Genomic DNA, 16,004 nt, shown 5'->3' on the forward strand with positions numbered 1-16,004 from the left:
TTGGCCACTTCACAGGATTCTTTAAGAAAGCCAAGCTGTGCTGATTAAAGTCTATTCATCCTTCAAGAAAAACTTTGGGTTCAATGTAACTGCAAGAAGACTAGTATTGATGAAGATTGAAGAGCAGAGGAGTGTTAGAGCTAAAGATGCACTCCCAAAGACACTAATCATCCCATATACAGGGAGAAGAGTGCATCTAAGGCCCTACTGGCTGATGGAATTCATGAATGACAAGGGTGTGAGAAGATTCTTCAGATTAGAAGACCAACTGAGTATCTCTAGCAATGAGACTCTCTTGGAAATACAAGAAAAGCTAGATCTCTCAGAATCTGATGAACTGGAATTCCACAGGCAGCTCCAGAATCAAACTGAGGAAAATAACAGAAAGCTTGGAAGAAGATCCAGACCTTCAAGGAACTACAAAAATCTGCTCAGGCTAGAGGAGCATCTTTAATTGACTATGAGCCAAACCTTGTACATTTTGTTTAATTGAAGCACTTTCAGTTTATCTACTTATCTTTAAAGATGTATGTTCAGGATGTTTTGTTATCATCAAGTATCTCTTAATTTATGGCTACAATTCTAGTAGACATAAATTGGGGGAGATTGTTGTGCATATGTTGTGTACTTGATGATTTCATAAACAAAACATCTAAGTAGATTTTGCTTAGTGAAATTATGTAGCACTCGACGAATAAGAATTATAGTCCCGACGGATAACTCATTATAGTCCCGACGGATGATTAACTTATTATCCATCGAGTGAGTAGCTTATGTAATAATAAGTTTTTAGCACAGTTGTGTATGCACCTTTGTATAGAATCTGTAGTAGCATATAAGTCATGTTGACTTTAACTAGATATGCAGAATAGGTTGATTAATTGTACATAAATGATGTCTTGTAATTCTGCATAAGTGAAATAGAGTCAAGTGCCAAAATAGCTACCGACGGATGATTAACAAAGCCATCGACGGAAGATCAAATGACTATCAACGGATGTTTAATATAACAGTCGACGGATGATCAATTAAACCATGAACGGATGTTCTGAAAGTCGATGGATGATCATATGAAGAATTCAAACAGCAGTTGAACAGTGAAAGCTGACACACAGCCGTCGAGATGTATACAAACACACTGTGGAAGCCCATTAACTGGGTAATAGAGGACGAAAAGTAGCAAAGCTTAAGACTGATAGTTTTTATATTTGTTCAGTCTTTTTGAATTTGTAATCTTGGTATTATATAAACCAAGAGAGTAGCAAATAGAAATATAACTGAGATAGCTGAGAAACACAAAAATAGAGAAATCTTTGTAAGCAGAATCATTAGCATTTCCTGTATTCTCAGTAGTTCATTTTGTAAGCAGCTGTGAGCATTCCTACACACAGAGTCCTCTCGATATATTATATATATCTCTGGTGGAATTGTTTAAATCCACCAGAAAGTTTTTAAAGACTCTTGTTTTTAATTACTTATGTTTTGATTCAATTAAGTTTACATTCTGCATTGTGCTAATCAAAATAAATATATCTATAATCGAGTTAAACATTTTTATTTTGAGAAAAAGGTTCAAGAATTCCATTCAACCCCCCTTCTGTAATTCTTGCTATATTGTTAAGGGACTAACAGAACTTGAGGAGGAAGTGTATATGACACAGCCAGAGGGTTTTCTTTCCAAGGGAAATGAACACCTAGTGTGTAAGCTGCTGCGAACCATATATGGTTTAAGGCAAGCTTCTCGTAGATGGAACATTCGTTTTGATGAGACAATCAAAGAGTTTGGTTTTATCAAAAATATAGATGAACCATGTGTCTACAAGAAGGTTAGTGGGAGCGCGGTAACATTTCTTATATTGTATTGAAAGAGGAGATGTAAAGAGAGTTGACACACATAACAACGTAGCAGACCCACTCACAAAGCCACTTTCTCAAAGTCACTTTGATCGTCGTAAAGACAAGATGGGTATTAGATACCAGAGTGATTGGCTTTAGTACAAGTGGGAGATTGAAAGAGTTGTGTCCTAAGTCCAATCATGTATGATGATTTAGGAATAACTTTTATGTAATCTGTTTTGATTTCATTGATATTAATAAAAGACTTGTTTTGGTTTTATTACGGGCTTTATCAATTTAAGTGTTTAAATAAGATATACCATAGTTTAGAGTAAAGCTTTTTATGGATTATGATGAGATCATAATAATGAGACCTAAAAGATGATAACTCTAAAACTTAAATATTTCCTGGTCGTAGGATTACTAACTGGTAATTAGTAATCCGCAAAGATCGGTACATACTATGCTTGCTTCATTATGAAGGATGTCTGTTCTCATAGACATTTGTGTGGTGACACTACAACTAGTATGTAGGTGCTTATTATAGAATAAGTTCACTGAACATGACTCACACAGCTGAACAACTGATGGAGTTCACTCACGTGTCAGCAGTTGTTCACATAATGATAGTTGTACAAGTATCCTTAGACTTGAGGTCATCATAGTCATCTTGTGTACACTGAACTATGCTTTGGTTTAGTTCTTAGTCTCCAGGGACAATTATAAGGGCTCTACTGGGTATAGGAATTTGTACACGAAGATAGTGTATGATCAATAAAGGATCTACCCCTTCCAGTGAAGGAAGAGAATGTTCAATGCTGATCCACTTATGCTAGTTCAGGAATCTCTGGCCAGAGTGAATGAAATTAGAAAGGAGTTTCTAATTCACATTAATTAGAACTAAGCATAATGAATGGGAAAGCATAAGATTAAGTAAGATAGGCTAGACACGAGTTCCATGCCTTGTATCTAATCTTGACATTGCAGGGTAGAGGAAATTAATTGTACGGTAATTATTCACTGAATAGGTTCTTGATATTCTAAGCAGTGAATTCGTATTATCCGGATAGTCGCGATATGCTGAAAAGTATCCCTCACGATGTAGAATAAATATGATTAATTAATTAATCATATTTAATGAATTAGAGAATTTATATAAATAATGATAAAATAGTTTTATTATTATTTACTTCTACTACTGGCTTAATATTGAACTTACAGGATCACACCATAAAAGAGAATGATTTAATGGTGGAGGAATTAATTAATAATGGCTGATAATTATTTATTTTTGAAATAAATAATTAATTAGCAAATTTAATAATTGATTAAATGAGATTTAATTAAATTATAAATTAATTAAGAAAATTTCTTAATATTATTATTTAAGAATTTAATATTGGAAATTAAATCAAGTGAGAGAATTATTTTTCTAAAGTGTTTAGAAAAGGGATTAATGATTAAAAGGTGTTTTAATTATTAGTTAATTGGTTAATAAGAATAATCAATTAAAGGGTTAATAATAATAATATTTTATGGAAAAAATTTCAGCTGAAAATTTTGCCTATAAATATACTATTATAAACCCTATTTGCCTTAACCCAAAATACAAACCCTAATTAAAGGGTGGCAACTAATTCTCTCAACCTCTTCCTCCTCCATTACATTGATCTCTTGGTGGATACCGGTGGAGTGCTTCACACTTGAGGAGCAGCTGCTAGGGATCCCCGCTCATCATTCTTGGATCGCTATTAAAGACCTCCATATTTCCATTAACGTAAAGCTTCTTAAGGTAAACATACTGAACTACGAATTAAATATTATTTTTTGCATGAATCTGCGGAGGGTTTCAGTTTTTTTTAAGATTTAAATTTACGTTTTCGTTGCGTTTATGTGATAAAAACCCTTTCAATAAGCTCCAGTAATCTTGAAGTGTTATAAGTCATTTTTTGCCTAGAATTTATTCTTCGTATAATCATGTGATTGCCTTGAGGGTAGTCGAGTTATGATAATTGATCTAGTTTCGAAGCATATCTGTTAAGCATCCGCACTACATTTGTTGAGATGTTATGAGTTGGTTGGTTTAGTCATTGTGAGGGGGATCGATGCATTTCATGTAGATTGCATTCATGCATGTTTTTATTTTGTTTTTGAGTCTGTGATGCTTGAGGACAAGCATCGATTTAAGTTTGGGGGTGTGATCAGTGGCATTTTATACCACTTAGAACGTCTTATAATGGCTTGAATTGATGTCTTGAAATCAAGTATTTTGTGTATTTGATGTGTTTTTCTAGTGTTTATGTATTTCAGGGTATAACTTGCGTTTGTGGGGAGATTTTATTAGGAATAAGCCTAGGGGAGTGATTGGCATTGCAACTGGGAAGTTAGGAGCAGAACGCAGCAGAAAGCGGGAGCAGAATAAAGTTTTTTCAGTAAAGTGCTGGGCGGCCGCTCAGCCTGGCTGGGCGGCCGCTCAGGAAGCTGGGCGCCCGCTCAGGAAGCTGGGCGCCCGTTCAGGATTGCTGGGCGGCCGCTCAGGGACGTAAATTAAAATACTGATTTTTAGACTCCTGATTCTGTTGAACTTCTGACTTCTGAGATGGCTGGGTCTTGTGGGGCTTCTATATAAGTAGTTTTCAGAGACGTTTCACATATAAATCGTGGTATCAATTAAGGAGCAAGGAGAGAAGGAAGAAGACCGTTTTAGCACATCGCAACTAAGAAGAGGAAGCATACGTTTTCTTGTGATTCTTTTATTCGTTGTATCGGTGGATGCTAGTTTTCTTTACTTTGAACCTTATTACTCTTCTGACGCACTCTGGTTTTAATAAGTATTTTTATTAGTTTATCTTGTGTGTTATTATCATGTTTTCATATGAACCCATGGTAACGATGAGTTCTATCATGGGCTAATCGTGATCATGGGATCGTAACGGAGTTACTATGGAATTCTTTAGTTAGTTGTTTAATATCTTAGTGTGTGATGATTGTATGATATCTAGTATAGGTTGCGCTTATTCGTCTTACGTGCGTCGTGAACATATAAGATAGGGAGTTAATCTCTTGTGAAGCGACGGTGGATCTTGAGATTTAGAACTTGCCATGCTAGCATAGGTTCATGTATGTGTATGCATGATTAGTGGGTACCTCTAACCGTTTTACTTGCCCTGTGTAATCAAAAGGAATAACTTGTGCTTAAATCATTATGTTGTCAAATTCTGTAGACATATAGGGTCTCAACATAATTGATTCCTATTCAACTTCTATCTTAATTGTGGATGTTTGGTAGAATGGTATTGGTACAACGAAAGTCAGCTTTTATCAGTTTCGTGTTGTTCGATTAATATCATCATCGTTACATGCTAATGGTAATAACAATAACTATTAAAGGAAGTAGTAATGAAGTTATGATCTCATGTGTGTTTAATATTGTTAATTCAAGTGTCAATTAAGTGCTTAATTCTCGTAGTTAATTATAGTTAATAATTAGTTAATCAAATCTACGTGTTATTGTCTTGACATTGAGAAGTAATCATACATTGGTGAGTAAGTGTTAATTGAACATAATTAGTCTGAGTCTCTGTGGGAACGAACTAGAAATTATTCTATATTACTTGTGAACGCGTATACTTGCATGAATTATTAGCGCGTGTTTTGTGCCTAACAGCCGTGCTTCTGTCAATCCAGCGCGGCCACCCCTCCAGGCAGCCCGGGCGCGCGCACTTACTGGAAAATCAGCGCGGGCATGCCGTGCTTCTGTAGTTGGCACTGAATTTTTTTTCTTTTTCTGATTTTTTTGTGTTTTCTCCTTGCTTTATTCTTCCTCTATCTCATAATGTATAACAAACTTGGGTTTCCTCCAAAGAACCGCTTGGTTTACGTCGTTAGCTTGATATAGAAACTCGAGATCAAGTAGACAATAAAACGGCACTAACCACCTCACGGTTTTCCGTATCCCCATAGTAATGCTTCAACCCCTGTCCATTCACTTTAAACACTTGATTATAGATCATTCTAAAAAATTTCCACCGCTCCATGTGGAAACACAGTTTTGATAATAAACGGCCCTGACCACCTCGACTTCAACTTTCCAGGAAAAAGACGAAGACGAGAGTTGAACAAAAAAACTTGTTGCCCTGGAACAAATGATTTGAGAACTAGACCCCTATCGTGCCACCTCTTGACTTTCTCCTTATACATTTTATTGTTCTCATACGCTTGAAGCCGAAACTCATCTAGTTCATTCAATTGAAGCATTCTTTTCTTACCAGCTGCATCCAAATCAAGGTTCAACTTTTTTAAAGCCCAATATGTCTTGTGCTCAAGCTCCACAGGCAAATGATATCCCTTACCATAAACCAACTGGAACGGAGACATGCCAAGTGGAGTCTTGTATGCTATTCTATACACCCAAATAACTTCATCAAGCTTCAAAGACCAATCCTTCCTTGATGGACACACCACTTTCTCTAAAATGCGCTTGATCTCTCTATTAGATACCTCAGCTTGACCATTTGTCTGAGGATGATAGGTTGTAGCGATGCGATGATTCATGTTATACCTTTGCATCATGGCAGTGAACTTGCGATTGCAGAAATGCGATCCCTCATCACTGATTATGACTTTTGGAGTCCCAAACCTTGTGAATATCCGGTCATGAAGAAAATTAGGCACTACCTTCGCATCATTTTTCAGAAAAGCCTTAACTTCAACCCATTTCAAAATATAATCAAATGTCAACAATATATACTGATTATTGCAAGATGAGACCAACGGCCCCATGAAGTCAATTCCCCAAACATCGAAGACCTCAACCTCGAGAAGCACATTAAGAGGCATCTCATCCCTCTTAGACATATTACCCACACGCTGGCATAGATCACACTTCAAAACAAATTGATGCGCATCCTTAAATAATGTAGGCCAGAAAAATCCTGTTTGAAGGATACGAGCTGCTGTTTTTTCTCCACCATAGTGGCCTCCATACGCAGTCGAATGACAATCTCGCAAGACCCCCCCCCCCCACGTTTCGCTGTACGGAATACATCTCTCGATGATTTGGTCAGCTCCTTGCCTAAACAAATATGGCTCATTCTACATCTACCACTTCACCTCATGAAGAAACTTCTTCCTTTGAGCATAAGATAAATCTGGAGGCATGATATTACCCACTAGGTAGTTCACAATGTCTGCGAATCACGGTTCTTCTTCTTGCACCCCAAACAACTATTGATCGGGAAAAGACTAATTTATCAATTTCTTATCCTGTGAAGTTGCACTTGGATCTTCCAAACGAGAGAGATGATTAGCGACTTTATTCTCAGTACCCTTTTTATCCTTGATCTCGAATTTAAATTCTTGAAGCAAAATAAACCATTTAATAAATCTAGGCTTTGAGTCCTTCTTCAAGATGAGATATCGAATAGCAGCGTGATCAGTGAAAACTGTCACCTTCGTCCCAAGAAAATAAGATTGAAACTTCTCAAAACTGTAGACGATGGCTAAGAGTTCTTTCTCAGCAGTAGTATAATTCAGTTGAGCACCATTGAGGGTCTTACTAGCATAGTAGACCACATAAAATATATTGTTCTTTCTCTGCCCAAGAACTGCTCCAACTGCATAGTCACTTGCATCGCACATCATCTCAAAAGGTTCATCCCAATTAGGTGCAGTTACGACAGGTGCCATGATTAAACTCTTCTTCAAGAACTCAAAAGCATCTAGGCACGCATCATCAAACTTAAACAAGACATCTTTCTCTAGAAGATTGTACAAGGGTTTAGAGATTTTTGAGAAGTTTTGATGAACCACCAATAGAAACCCGCATGCCCAAGAAAGCTGCGAACTCCCTTAACAAAAATTGGTGGAGGAAGATTTTCGATAACTCCCACCTTGGATTTGTCCACCTCAAGTCCTTTACTAGAGACCTTGTGCCCAAGAATAATGCCATGTCGCACCATAAAATGACATTTTTTCTAGTTGAGAACCAGATTGGTCTCAACACACATTTTAAGTGTTCAGGCAATGGTTTAAGCTCAAGTGTAGGAGCTTCCTCAATAGATGGCTTGAGGCGCTTTGGAGATTTGTTTAGATTCTCCATTCCAAGAGGTTCAAAAGGCATATACAGCCTTCGCTTCCAGATAGAAGCATTCAAATACTGCAATTGTTCATCACCTTCGTCATCTTTACTATCTGAATTCCCCAACAAGGCCTTCTTTAAGGCACCAGACCTTAGCATAAGATCAAGTTCTTAAGTAACCACATAATTGACCAACTCTACTTTTAAGCACTCCTCATTTTCATTCGGAAATTTCATGGCATTAAAAACATTGAACGTCACATCCTGATCCAGCACTCGCATAGTGAACTCACCCTTCTACACATCTATCAAGGTTCGGCCAGTAGCCAATAATGGTCTTCCCAAGATTATGGGAATCTTCTTATCCTCCTCGAAATCAAGAATTACAAAATTAGCAGGAAAGATGAGTTCATCAACCTTGACCAAGACATCCTCCACAATGCCTCATGGATATGTAATAGAATAATCGGCCAACTGCAAGGTCATATAAGTAGGCTTTGGATCAGGTCACTGCAATTTCTTGAAGATTGACAAGGGCATCAGATTAATGCCAGCTCCCAAGTCACATAAGCATTTGTCAAATGAAACTTTTGCAATGGTACAAGGAATAGTGAAGCTTTCAGGAACTTTAAGCTTCGGAGGCAACTTCTGTTGCAGCACAACACTGCATTCCTCCGTGAGAGCAACTGTCTCTAAGTCATCAAGCTTCACCTTCCGAGATAGAATACCTTTCATAAACTTCACATAACTAGGCATCTGTTCAAGAGCTTCAACGAAAGGTATGTTGATATGAAGTTTCTTGAACACCTCCAGAAACTTCTCAAACTGCTTATCCGGTTTTTTCTTCTGCAGCCTCTTAGGAAAAGGAGGTGGAGGATAGATATGTTTCTCCCCTGTATTACCCTCAGGAGGAGTGTGTTCCACAGTAGTCTTCATTGGTTCCACATCTGCTTCTTTCTGATCTTCTTCTTCAGCCACAACTTCTTCTTCCGAAACTTGAGATTTTTCAGGATTTGCAACCTTCCCAGAACTCAATGTAATTTCCTTTACCTGCTCCTTAGCTTCCCTCTTTCCTGGAACTTCAGTGTCACTAGGGAGTGTACCGGGTTGACAATTTAGCAAGGCATTGGCAATTTGTCCGATTTGATTCTCCAAGGTCTTGATAGAAACCACTTGGCTCTTGCACATGAGCCTCAACTCCTCCAATTTATATTTTTCATTAGATTGTTGCAGCTGGAGTTGTTTTCTTGGTGCATATTGTGGTTGCTTAAAACTAGGAGTCTTGTATTGCTTTGCTGCATACTGCTGATAAGGCTGTTGAACTGCATTCTGAGTATTAATCCAGCTGAAGTTAGGATGATTACGGTTGTTGGGATGATAGGTGGCTGGAACAAGCTGCTGCGACCTCTGAAAGTTGCTCACGAACTGAGCTGATTCACTAGAAATATCACATTGCTTCGTCTCATGGGCACCGGCACAAAGCTCACAGACAATAATGATCTGATTAACTCCATAATTAGCCAAAGAATCCACCTTCATCGTTAAAGCCTTAAGTTGAGCAACTATAACAGTAGTTGTATCTCACTCCAGAATTCCTGCTACCTTGCCCTGAGATAGTCTCTGAGTAGGATTCTGGTATTCATTGGCGGCCATCAGTTCAATTAATTCATAAGCTTCATCATAGCTTTTAGCCCACAAGGCTCCTCCTGATGCTCCATCAAACATGGGTCTAGAAGTAGCACCCAATCCATTATAAAGCATTTAATGATCATCCAGTCAGGCATCCCATGGTGTGGGCACTTCCTAAGCATCTCTTTATAGTGATCCCAAGCCTCACATAAAGATTCTCCAGATTGCTGAGCAAATTGAGTATGTGCATTTCTGATTGCAGCAGTCTTCGCCATAGGAAAGAATTTAGTTAAGAACTTTTGAGCAAGATCCTCCCATTTAGTCATAGACCCTGGTGGTAGAGAATGTAACCAGCACTTAGCTTTATCCCGCAGAGAGAATGGGAAAAGCCTCAACTTAATAGCATCTTCAGAAACTCCATTGAACTTGAAAGTGTCGCAGATCTCGATGAAATTTCTGATGTGCATGTTGGGGTCTTCTATCGGAGAACCCCCAAACTGAACTGAGTTTTGTATCATCTGAATCGTGCTCGACTTGATCTCAAAGGTATTAGCCGAGATGGCTGGTCGGACAATGCTAGACTGAATATCATTAATCTTCGGTTGAGAGTAATCCATCAAAGCATTCGGATTCGCTTTTGGTTCTCCCATTGTAATAAGTGCTTCTTCTTCAACTTTTTCCTCGACAAGAACTTCCTTGACAACTTCCTTAGCTACTATAATTTCTTCCTCAGCTTGATCCAGTGTTCTCTTACGAGATCGAGAACACGTATGCATACACGCTCGCGAGAGTACCTGAAACACGACAAGGAAATAAGTAAGTAACAATGTCCGAGTCAATGAACTTTAACCCCAAGTCCCCGGCAGCGGCGCCAAAAACTTGTTAGGATGAAAACACGCGATAATATTCACGCAAGTATACGTGATCGCAAGTAATATAGAATTATTTCTAGTTCGTTCCCACAGAGACTGGCTAGGTTAATTTCAATCAATGCACTTATACAACAATGGTATGGTTATTATTCAATGCTAAGGTGATTAACAAATTAAGATTATTTATAACTACGATTAACTAAGAGATTATACTAAAGAACATTAACTAAGAGATTAAAAAGGATTGATCACTATATAACACAAACATGGGATTCTAACTTCATTACTACTTCATTCAATAGAGTCTTTGTTCTCAACCTTAGCATACAATGGTGATGACACTAATCAGATAACACGAAACTGATAAATGCCAACTTTCGTTGTGTGAATACCATACTACTAGACATCCACAAAAGAGATAGAAGTTGAATAGACACCAATTATATTGAGACCCTATATGTCTATAGAATTTGACAACATAACAGTTTAATGCACACGTTATCTATCATGATTACATAGGGCAAGTAAGATGGTTAAAATTACCTATGAATCATGCATAACAATTACATGAACCTATGCTAGCATGGCAAGTTCTAAACCCCTAAATTTACTTTCGCTTTATTAGAGATTAACACTTTATCTTATGAGTTCGTGACGCTCATAAGACGAATAAGCACAACCAATACTAGGCTATCATACAATCACCACACATTAAGGCATCGAAACAAATTAACTAAAGAATTCCATAAGTAAATCCGCTAGAACCCCACGATAACGATTAGCCCATAATCGAACTCATCATCAACGTGGGTTCCGATGAAAGCATGGTATAATAAACGTAATCTTTATACTGAATAAATAATAAAACCAAGTACGTTACACAAGAGTATAGGTTCACAAAATAAGAAAACTAGGATCCAAAGTTACAACTTAAAACAAAGAATTATAAAAATAAACTAGATCCTCTTCGCCTTGGTTGAATAGTGCTATACGGTCTTCTTCCGCCTTCTCCTTAAGCTCTGGTACGTCTTGTTATCAAAAATGATCATAAGTTATGTTTATATAGCAGCCCATACAGATTAGAAATCCAGCAGATCAAAATCATATTAGAATCAGGATTCTGTGATCCCGACCTGGCGCAGCCGCACACTTCACCAGCACGGGCGCGCTGCAAATATGCATCCCGGCGCGGCCGCGTGCTACTACAGTGTGGGTGCACCGACCTTCTGGAAAATCTTCTATTTCTTATTTTCTTGGCTGGTTTGAGTTGGCGATCCACGAGCTTTTATTCAAGACATCGTCCTAACACCAAATTAGCATCAAAACAATACCAAATCAATTGAATCCCTAATATAAGCCTGAAATGCAAAAATACTACAAAACACATCAAAAACAGAAATAACTTGAGTACAAAATGTCAATTCAAACCTTTATAGAGAATCCCAAGTGGTCATAAATGCCACTTAACAGGTATCACTAGGAAGAGTTCCTGGTTGATGGTTCAACAAAATATTGGCAATTTGCCCTATTTGATTCTCCAAAGTCTTGATAGAAACCGCTTGGCTTTTGCACATAAGCCTCAACTCCTCCAATTCAGATTTTTCATTAATAGATTGACCTGCACTTCCATGCAGTTTTTGTTGATGATGGAGTCGTTGGCTTGTGCATACTGTTGTTGAAAACCAGGAGGGTTGAATTGCTTTGCTCTAAACTGCTGATAAGGCTGTTGTACCGCATTCTGGTTGTTGCTTTAGCTGAAATTAGGATGGTTGTGGTTGTTAGGATGATAAGTGGCAGAACTAGTTGCTGCGACCTCTGAAAGTTTCTCACAGACTGAGCTGACTCACTAGATATAGCACATTGCTCCGTTCCGTGCGCACCTGCATAAAGCACATAGACACTAGTGATCCGATTGACTCCATAGTTAGCCAAAGAATCCACTTTCATTGTTAACGCATTTAGCTGAGAAGTTATAGCCGTAGCTATATCCTCCTCCAGAATTCCTGCTACCTTGCCTTGAGGTAGTCTCTGAGTTGGGTTCTGATATTCATTTATAACCATCAATTTAATTAGCTCATAAGATTCATCATAGCTCTTATCCCATAAGGCTCCACCTGATGTTGCATCGAGCATGGGTCTAGACTGCACTCTCAAACCATTATAAAAGCAATTGATAATCATCCAATCAAGCATTCCATGATGGAGATACTTCCTAAGCATCTCCTTGTAACGCTCCAAAGCTTCACATAAAGATTCTTCTGACTGCTGCGCAAATTGAGTAAGAGCATTCCTGATTGCAACTGTCTTCGCCATAGGGAAGAATTTAGTAAGAAACTTCTGAGCAAGATCCTCCCAAGTAGTTATAAAACCTGGTGGTAGAGAATGTAACCAACACTTAGCTTTATCCCTCAGAGAAAAAGGGAAAAGTCTCAGCTTCACAGCATCTTCAGAAATATTGTTAAACTTGAAAGTGTCGCAGATCTCGATGAAATCTCTAATGTGCATGTTGGGATCTTCCGTTGGAGAACCCCCAAACTAGACTGAATTCTGCACCATTTTAATCGTGCTAGACTTGATTTCAAAGGTATTAGCCGTAATGGCTGGTCTGACAATGCTTGACTAAATTTCATTGATCTTTGGTTGAGAGTAATCCATCAAAGCTTTCGGATTTACTGCTGGTTCTCCCATTACAATGATCACTTCTTCTTCTTCAATTTCTTCTTCAACTTCTTCAAGAACTTCTTCTTTCACTTCTTCAATAGTTTCCTTAAGAGATTGAGAACGTGTTCGCGTACACGCTCTCGCAAGTACCTGAAACACAAACAAGCAAACCGTGAAAGTAAAAGAATCCAAGTCAGTGAACTTTAATGACCAGTGATGTTAAGCACATAAACTAAAAATTAACACCGAGTCCCCGGCAGCGGCGCCAAAAACTTGTTCGCTGTAATTCTAACGCAAAAATACACGCAAGCATACGCGATCACAAGTAGTATAAGATATAAATCAAGTTCGTTCTCATATGGACTGGTTTAGGTTAAGTTTAGATTATGCACTTATGTAACAATTTAAGGTTATTGTTCAACTCTAAGACAAATAAGAAACTGAGTTTTGATTTAACTAAGGGATTATACTAAATAACATTAACTAAGAGAATTACGATTGAATTACATATATGAGAATAAACATGGGATTCTAACTTCATTAAATACTTTATTCAAAGTTTATGTCTTTAACCTTAGCATGTGATGGTGATGACAACTAATCAGATAACATGAAATTAGTGTACGCTAACTTTCGTTATACGTATACCCTACTACTAAGCATCCACAATTAAGATAAAAGATGTTAGATATATTTGATAATGTCATGGCTAATATGTTTTATGTTTAGCTTTCAGATCTTACTTGAACAGGATAAATCAGTACTTAACTGTTGATCAGTACTTATACTGGAAGTCAGGACCTAAGGATATCAGTACTTATGTTATCAGGAGATAATCATCAGAAGATAGATATCTGAACTTAAGTGTTGAAGGACGATCAGATAAGGACAGTAGCTGATTAAAGGAAAGAAGATCAAGATAAACATAAGAAGAGATATGCATGAAGAAGGAATTCCGTAAAGAATGGAATACTTGGAAGAAAAGATATCTGATTGATATATTTTAGGAAGAAGAATTATATTCCATATCAATTAGCAATTATCTTGTAACTGTGTACTATATAAACACAGACATAGGGTTTATACTATAAGTGTTATCATTATTAGAGAAGATTATTCATTGTAACCCTAACAGCTCTCGTGATATTTGTTCATCACTGAGAGGTAACAGTTCCATACTGTAACAGAGTTTATTATTTCAATAAAGTTTGTTTTCTGTTACTTAAGTTCTTAAAGTTCGATTTGAGTGTACTATACACTGTATTCACCCCCTCTACAGTGTGTGTGTGACCTAACAAGTGGTATCAGAGCCTATCTGTTAACACACATACAGTTAAAGATCCAAACACAATCATGTCGGACACAGAAACTCCAACTAAGCCTACCAAAACTGAGGAACCACCAAAGACACAAATTCAGAGTCGGTATGAGACCATCAGAGTTCCCATACTGAGACCATCTGAATATCCCATATGGAAGGTAAGGATGACCATGTTCCTGGAAGCAACAGATCCAGAATACCTTGATAGAATCAAGGAAGGCCCTCACAAACCACCCAAGCTCGCTGTTGCAGTTGCAGGTGAAGCAGCAAAGACCGTACCAAAGGAGAAGAGTGATTATACTGCTGAAGATATAGCATCAATTGCTAAGGATGCCAAGGTACGACACTTACTGCATAGTGCCATTGATAATGTAATGTCAAACAGGGTAATCAACTGCAAGACTGCTAAGGAGATATGGGATGCTCTGGAAACAAGGTGTCAGGGAACGGAGACAATTAAGAAGAACAGGAAGACAATACTCACTCAAGAGTATGAACACTTTGACTCAAAGATTAATGAGTCATTAAATGATTTATATGATAGATTTGTCAAACTTTTGAATGATTTGTCATTGGTTGATAAAGAGTATGATCTTGAAGATTCAAACCTTAAGTTCCTGTTAGCTCTTCCTGAATGCTGGGATTTGAAGGCAACGACAATAAGAGACAACTACAATCTTGATGAAACAACTCTTGACGAAATCTATGGAATGCTCAAGACTCATGAGCTTGAGATGGAACAAAGAAGCAAGAGGAAAGGAGGAAAGTCAAGGACAGTTGCTCTTAAGGCTGAAGAAGAATCCCCCAAAGTAGCTTCCTCAAAGAAAGACAAGGGTAAAGCTCTTTTCATAAAGTCTGATACTGAGTCATCAAGTTCTGAGAGTGATGATGACTCAGATTCTGAAAGCTTGCCTGAGACTGATGCTGATGAGGAGATGATGAAGCTGTGTGCTCTTATGGTGAAAGGAATCACAAAGATTGCATACAGGAAGTTCAGGAAGGGAAAGAAGTTTTCCAGGAAAGGCATAAGTTCTGATAAGAAGAATTTCAGAAGATCTGAAGGCAGAGGAGGAAAGTCTGATAGAGGAGATTACACCAATGTTAAATGCTATAACTGTGGTGAGAAAGGCCACATATCTCCTGACTGCAAGAAGGTAAAGGGTGACAAAGGCAAGGCTCTTGTCACAAAGCAGAAAAGCTGGACAAACACCTCAGACTCTGAAAGTGAGGAAAACTATGCATTGATGGCAAATGCTGATAAACAAAGTGCTGAGAGCAGTTCTGAAGCTGCTGAAACAAAGGTACCTCAGACTACTTATGCTTTTCATACTGATGATATTAATGAGTTGAGAAGATATCTTAAAACCATGTTTGTTAGTTATAGAGATCAAACTTTAACATGTGAAAGATTAACTTCTTAAAATCTTGCATTTAAGAAAAGAAATTATTTCTTAGAAAAAGAGTTAGTCATGTTCCATCAAACTCAGAAGGATAGACATGATGCTTTTTATGTTAGGGATGAAGTGCTAAAAATGAATGAATCTCTAAAAACTGAGTTAGAAAAGGAAAGAGAGATTATCAGGACTTGGACTAACTCTGGCAAAAC

At 37.7% G+C, this 16,004-nt stretch overlaps 2 non-coding genes and 1 pseudogene across 2 annotated transcripts; all 3 read left to right on the top strand.

Annotated features, from left to right (window-relative positions):
* The window catches only part of LOC141714506 (uncharacterized), a 185,792-nt pseudogene that overhangs the window by 39,759 nt on the left and 130,029 nt on the right, over positions 1–16,004 (top strand).
* Positions 9,698–9,804, top strand: LOC141715735 (small nucleolar RNA R71). Its single transcript, XR_012572486.1, has one exon. It is a non-coding gene; the product is annotated as a small nucleolar RNA R71 (small nucleolar RNA).
* LOC141715341 (small nucleolar RNA R71) lies at positions 12,608–12,714 on the top strand. The gene has a single exon (XR_012572107.1). It is a non-coding gene; the product is annotated as a small nucleolar RNA R71 (small nucleolar RNA).

This window comes from Apium graveolens, chromosome 3, assembly GCF_009905375.1.
Source record: "Apium graveolens cultivar Ventura chromosome 3, ASM990537v1, whole genome shotgun sequence".
Taxonomy (NCBI): Eukaryota; Viridiplantae; Streptophyta; class Magnoliopsida; order Apiales; family Apiaceae; genus Apium; species Apium graveolens.